General features: G+C 41.1%; 1 non-coding gene across 1 annotated transcript; it reads left to right on the top strand.

The window, feature by feature from the left end:
* Positions 1-5,125: 5,125 nt before the first annotated feature.
* LOC130949024 (small nucleolar RNA R71) lies at positions 5,126-5,233 on the top strand. The gene has a single exon (XR_009073313.1). It is a non-coding gene; the product is annotated as a small nucleolar RNA R71 (small nucleolar RNA).
* Positions 5,234-6,589: the final 1,356 nt, after the last annotated feature.

Here is a 6,589-nt window from a genome sequence, read left to right as displayed (position 1 = left end):
GCTGAGCAAATGAAGCATTTTCGTGTAGAGACTCCTCTTGGAGTTAAACGCCAGCTTTTATGCCAGTTTGGGCGTTTAACTCCCAATTAGGTGCCAGTTCCGGCGTTTAACGCTGGAATTTCTTGAGGTGACTTTGAACGCCGGTTTGGGCCATCAAATCTTGGGCAAAGTATGGACTATCATATATTGCTGGAAAGCCCAGGATGTCTACTTTCCAACGCTGTTGAGAGCGCCAATTGGGCTTCTGTAGCTCCAGAAAATCCACTTCGAGTGCAGGGAGGTCAGAATCCAACAGCATCTGCAGTCCTTTTCAGTCTCTGGATCAGATTTTTGCTCAGGTCCCTCAATTTCAGCCAGAAAATACCTGAAATCACAGAAAAACACACAAACTCATAGTAAAGTCCAGAAAAGTGAATTTTAATTAAAAACTAATAAAAATATACTAAAAACTAACTAGATCATACTAAAAACATACTAAAAACAATGCCAAAAAGCGTACAAATTATCCGCTCATCACAACACCAAACTTAAATTGTTGCTTGTCCCCAAGCAACTGAAGATCAAATAAGATAAAAAGAATAGAATATGCAATGAACTCCAAAAACATCTATGAAGATCTGTATTAATTAGATGAGCGGGGCTTTTAGCTTTTTGCCTCTGAATAGTTTTGGCATCTCACTTTATCCTTTGAAATCCAGAATGATTGGCTTCTTTAGGAACTCAGAATCCAGATAGTGTTATTGATTCTCCTAGTTAAGTATGATGATTCTTGAACACAGCTACTTTATGAGTCTTGGCCGTGGCCCAAAGCACTCTGTCTTCCAGTATTACCACCGGATACATACATGCCACAGACACATAATTGGGTGAACCTTTTCAGATTGTGACTCAGCTTTGCTAAAGTCCCCAATTAGAGGTGTCCAGGGTTCTTAAGCGCACTCTTATTGCCTTGGATCACAACTTTATTTCTTTCTTTTTCTTTCTTTTTTCGTTTCTTTTTTCACTTGCCTTTTTTTTCGCTTGCTTCCTCTTTTTTTTGTATTCACTGCTTTTTCTTGCTTCAAGAATCATTTTTATGATTTTTCAGATCCTCAGTAACATGTCTCCTTTTTCATCATTCTTTCAAGAGCCAACATCCATGAATCACAGATTCAAAAGACATATGCACTGTTCATGCATACATTCAGAGAACAAAATTGTTGCCACCACATCAAAATAATTAAACTGTTATAAAATTCAAAATTCATGCAATTCTTTTCCTTTTCAATTAAGAACAGTTCTTAAGAAAGGTGATGGATTCATAGGACATTCATAACTTTAAGGCATAGACAATAAGACACTAATGATCACAAGACACAAACATAGATAAACATAAAGCACAATTTTCGAAAAACAGAAAAAAAATAAAGAACAAGGAGATTAAAGAACGGGTCCACCTTAGTGATGGCGGCTTGTTCTTCCTCTTGAAGGTCTTATGGAGTGCTTGAGCTCCTCAATGTCTCTTCCTTGTCTTTGTTGCTCCTCTCTCATGATTCTTTGATCTTCTCTAATTTCATGGAGGAGGATGGAATGTTCTTGATGCTCCACCCTTAGTTGTCCCATGTTGGAACTTAATTCTCCTAGGGAGGTGTTTAGTTGCTCCCAATAGTCTTGTGGAGGAAAGTGCATCCCTTGAGGTATTTCAGGGATCTCATGATGAGAGGGGTCTCTTGTGTGCTCCATCCTTTTCTTGGTGATGGGCTTGTCCTCATCAATGGAGGTGTCTCCTTCTATGTAAACTCCAACTGAATAACAGAGGTGACAAATGAGATGAGGAAAGGCTAGCCTTGCCAAGGTGGAAGACTTGTCCGCCACTTTATAGAGTTCTTGGGCTATAACCTCATAAACTTCCACTTCTTCTCCAATCATGATGCTATGAATCATGATGGCCCGGTCTATAGTAACTTCGGACCGGTTGCTAGTGGGAATGATTGAGCGTTGGATAAACTCCAACCATCCTCTAGCCATGGGCTTGAGGTCATGCCTTCTCAATTGAACCGGCTTGCCTCTTGAATCTCTCTTCCATTGTGCGCCCTCTTCACATATGACTGTGAGGACTTGGTCCAACCTTTGATCAAAGTTGACCCTTCTAGTGTAAGGATGTTCATCTCCTTGCATCATGGGCAAGTTGAATGCTAACCTTGCATTTTCCGGACTAAAATCCAAGTATTTCCCCCGAACCATAGTAAGATAATTCTTTGGATCCGGGTTCACACTTTAGTCATGGTTCTTGGTGATCCATGCATTGGCATAGAACTCTTGAACCATCAAGATTCCGACTTGTTGAATGGGGTTGGTAAGTACTTCCCAACCTCTTCTTCGGATCTCATGGCGGATCTCCGGATATTCACCCTTTTTGAGTGAAAAGGGGACCTCGGGGATCACCTTCTTCAAGGCCACAACTTCATAGAAGTGGTCTTGATGCACCCTTGAGATGAATCTATCCATCTCCCATGACTCGGAGGTGGAAGCTTTTGCCTTCCCTTTCCTCTTTCTAGAGGTTTCTCCGGCCTTGGATGCCATAAATGGTTATGGAAAACGAAAAAGCAACGCTTTTACCACACCAAACTTAAAGGTTTGCTCGTCCTCGAGCAAAAGAAGGAAAAAGAGAGTAGAAGAAGAAATGAGGAAAAGGGAGATGGCTTTGTTTTCGGCCAAAGAGGGGAAGAAGTGATGTTTAGGTTGTGTGAAAATGAAGGAATGAAGAAGGGTTTATATAGGAGAGGGGGGGTGATATGGTTCGGCCATTATGGGTGGGTTTGGGAGGGAAAGTGGTTTGAATTTGAAGGGTGAGGTTGGTGGGGTTTTATGAAGGATGGATGTGAGTGGTGAAGAGAAAGATGGGATTTGATAGGTGAAGGGGTTTTGGGGAAGAGGTAGTGAGGTGATTGGTGAATGGGAAAGAAGAGAGAGAGTGGTGGTGGGGTAGGTGGGGATCCTGTGGGGTCCACAGATCCTGTGGTGTCAAGGAAAAGTCATCCCTGCACCAAATGTTGCTCAAAATCACGTTTTAAGCCATTTCTGGCGTTAAACGCCGGGCTGGTGCCCATTCCTGGCGTTTAACGCCAGGTTCTTGCCCTTTTCTGGCGTTTAACGCCAGTCTGGTGCCCCTTTCTGGCGTTAAACGCCCAGAATGGTGCCAGACTGGGCGTTAAACGCCCAACTGCTAGCCTCACTGGCGTTTAAACGCCAGTGAATTCTTCCTCCAGGGTGTGCTATTTTTCTTCCTGTTTTTCATTCTGTTTTTGCTTTTTCAATGGATTTTGTGACTTCTTATGATCATCAACCTACAAAAAACATAAAATAACAAAGAGAAATATATAAAATATAATCATTGGGTTGCCTCCCAACAAGCGCTTCTTTAATGTCAGTATCTTGACAGAGGGCTCTCATGGAGCCTCACAGATACTCAGAGCAATGTTGGAACCTCCCAACACCAAACTTAGAGTTTGAATGTGGGGGTTCAACACCAAACTTAGAGTTTGGTTGTGGCCTCCCAACACCAAACTTAGAGTTTGACTGTGGGGGCTCTGTTTGTCTCTGATTTGAGAGAAGCTCTTCATGCTTATTCTCCATGATGACAGAGGGATATCCTTGAGCCTTAAACACAAAGGATTTTTCATTCACTTGAATGATCAGTTCACCTCCATCAACATCAATCACAGCCTTTGCTGTGGCTAGGAAGGGTCTGCCAAGGATGATGGATTCATCCATGCACTTCCCAGTCTCTAGGACTACGAAATCAGTAGGGATGTAATGGTCTTCAACCTTTACCAAAATATTCTCTACAAGTCCATGAGCTTGTTTTCTTGAGTTGTCTGCCATCTCTAGTGAGATTCTTGCAGCTTGTACCTCAAAGATCCCTAGCTTCTCCATTACAGAGAGAGGCATGAGGTTTACACTTGACCCTAAGTCACACAGGGCCTTCTTGAAGGTCATGGTGCCTATGGTACAAGGTATGGAAAACTTCCCAGGATCTTGTCTCTTTTGAGGTAATTTCTGCCTAGACAAGTCATCCAGTTCTTTGGTGAGCAAAGGAGGTTCAGTCTCCCAAGTCTCATTTCCAAATAACTTGTCATTTAGCTTCATGATTGCTCCAAGGTATTTAGCAACTTGCTCTTCAGTGACATACTCATCCTCTTCAGAGGAGGAATACTCATCAGAGCTCATGAAAGGCAGAAGTAAGTCCAATGGAATCTCTATGGTCTCATTTTGAGCCTCAGATTCCCATGGTTCCTCATTGGGGAACTCAGAGGAGGTTGATGCACGCCCATTGAGGTCTTCCTCAGTGGTGTTCACTTCCTCTCCTTCCTCTCCAAATTCGGCCATATTGATGGCCTTGCACTCTCCTTTTGGATTTTCTTCTGTATTGCTTGGAAGAGTGCTTGGAGGGAATTCAGTAATTTTCTTACTCAGCTGTCCCACTTGTGCTTCCAAATTCCTAATGGAAGACCTTGTTTCAGTCATGAAACTTTGAGTGGTTTTGATTAGATCAGAGACCATGGTTGCTAAGTCAGAGGGGTTCTGCTTAGAATTCTCTGTCTGTTGCTGAGAAGATGATGGAAAAGGCTTGCCATTGCTAAACCTGTTTCTTCCACCATTATTGTTATTGAAACCTTGTTGAGGTCTCTCTTGATTCTTCCATGAGAGATTTGGGTGATTTCTCCATGAAGAATTATAGGTGTTTCCATAGGGTTCTCCTAGGTAATTCACCTCTTCCATTGAAGGGTTCTCAGGATCATAAGCTTCTTCCTCAGATGAAGCATCCTTAGTACTGCCAGGTGCATTTTGCATTCCAGACAGACTTTGAGAAATCAAATTGACTTGTTGAGTCAATATCTTGTTCTGAGCCAGAATGGCATTCAGAGCATCTATCTCAAGAGCTCCTTTCTTCTGACTTGTCCCATTGTTTACAGGATTCCTTTCAGAAGTGTACATGAATTGGTTTTGCAACCATTTCAATGAGCTCTTGAGCCTCTGTAGGCGTCTTCTTCAGATGAAGAGATCCTCCAGCAGAGCTATCCAAGGACATCTTGGATAATTCAGAGAGACCATCATAGAAAATACCTATGATGCTCCATTCAGAAAGCATGTCTGAGGGACATTTTCTGATTAATTGTTTGTATCTTTCCCAAGCTTCATAGAGGGATTCTCCATCCTTCTGTCTGAAGGTTTGGACTTCCACTCTAAGCTTACTCCATTTTTGGGGTGGAAAGAACTTTGCCAAAAAGGCATTGACTAGCTTTTCCCAAGAGTCCAGGCTATCTTTAGGTTGTGAGTCCAACCATATTCTAGCTCTGTCTCTTACAGCAAAAGGGAATAGCATCAGTCTGTAGACCTCAGGGTCAACCCCATTAGTCTTGACTGTGTCACAGATTTGCAAGAACTCAGCTAAAAACTGATGAGGATCTTCCATTGGAAGTCCATGGAACTTGCAATTCTGTTGCATTAGAGAAACTAATTGAGGCTTAAGCTCAAAGTTGTTTGCTCCAATGGCAGGGATAGAGATGCTTCTCCCATAGAAGTCGGGAGTAGGTGCAGTAAAGTCACCCAGCACCTTCCTTGCATTGTTGGCATTGTTGTTGTTTTCGGCTGCCATGGGTTCTTCTTCTTTGAAGAATTCGGTCAGGTCCTCAACAGAGAGTTGTGCCTTAGCTTCTCTTAGCTTTCGCTTCAAGGTCCTTTCAGGTTCAGGGTCAGCTTCAACAAGAATGCCTTTGTCTCTGCTCCTGCTCATATGAAAGAGAAGAGAACAAGGAAATGTGGAATCCTCTATGTCACAGTATAGAGATTCCTTGAGGTGTTAGAGGAAAAGAAAAATAGAAGAAGGAGGTAGAAGAATTCGAACTTGATTAGATAGAGTTCGAATTGTGCATTAAGAAGGAGTAGTACTCCATAAATAGAAGGATGTGGGAGGAAGAGAAGAGAATTTTCGAAAATTAATTAAAAAGATGCCAAAAACATTTTGAAAAATTGATTGATAATTTTCGAAAATTCAAGTGGAAAAGAAATCAAGTGATTTTTGAAAAAGATTTTGAAATTAGAAGTTAAAAAGATTTGATTGAAAACTATTTTGAAAAAAGATGTGATTAAAAGATATGATTGAAAAGATTTGATTTGAAAAACAATTTTAAAAGATATGTTTTGAAAACAATTTTTAAAAGATTTGATTTTGAAAATTAATCACTTGCCTAACAAGAAAAGATATGATTCAAACATTAAACCTCTCTCAACAGAAAAGGTAACAAACTTGAGATGTTCAATCAAATCATTAATTGTTAGTAAGTATCTTTAAAAAAAGGAAAGAAATTAATTTTGAAAACCTTTGATTGAAAAGATATGATTTGAAAAAGATTTGATTTTGAAAAACTTTGAAAATTTGAAAAAAAACAAAATCTTCCCCCTAGCACCATCCTGGCGTTAAACGCCCAGAATGGTATACATTCTGGCGTTTAACGCCCAAAATGCACCCTTTTTGGGCGTTAAACGCCCAACCAGGTACCTTGGCTGGCGTTTAAACGCCAGTCTGTCCTTCTTCACTGGGCGTTTT

Source organism: Arachis stenosperma, chromosome 1 (genome assembly GCF_014773155.1).
Source record: "Arachis stenosperma cultivar V10309 chromosome 1, arast.V10309.gnm1.PFL2, whole genome shotgun sequence".
NCBI classification, from domain to species: Eukaryota; Viridiplantae; Streptophyta; class Magnoliopsida; order Fabales; family Fabaceae; genus Arachis; species Arachis stenosperma.
This window is presented reverse-complemented; position numbering and strand designations above follow the sequence as displayed.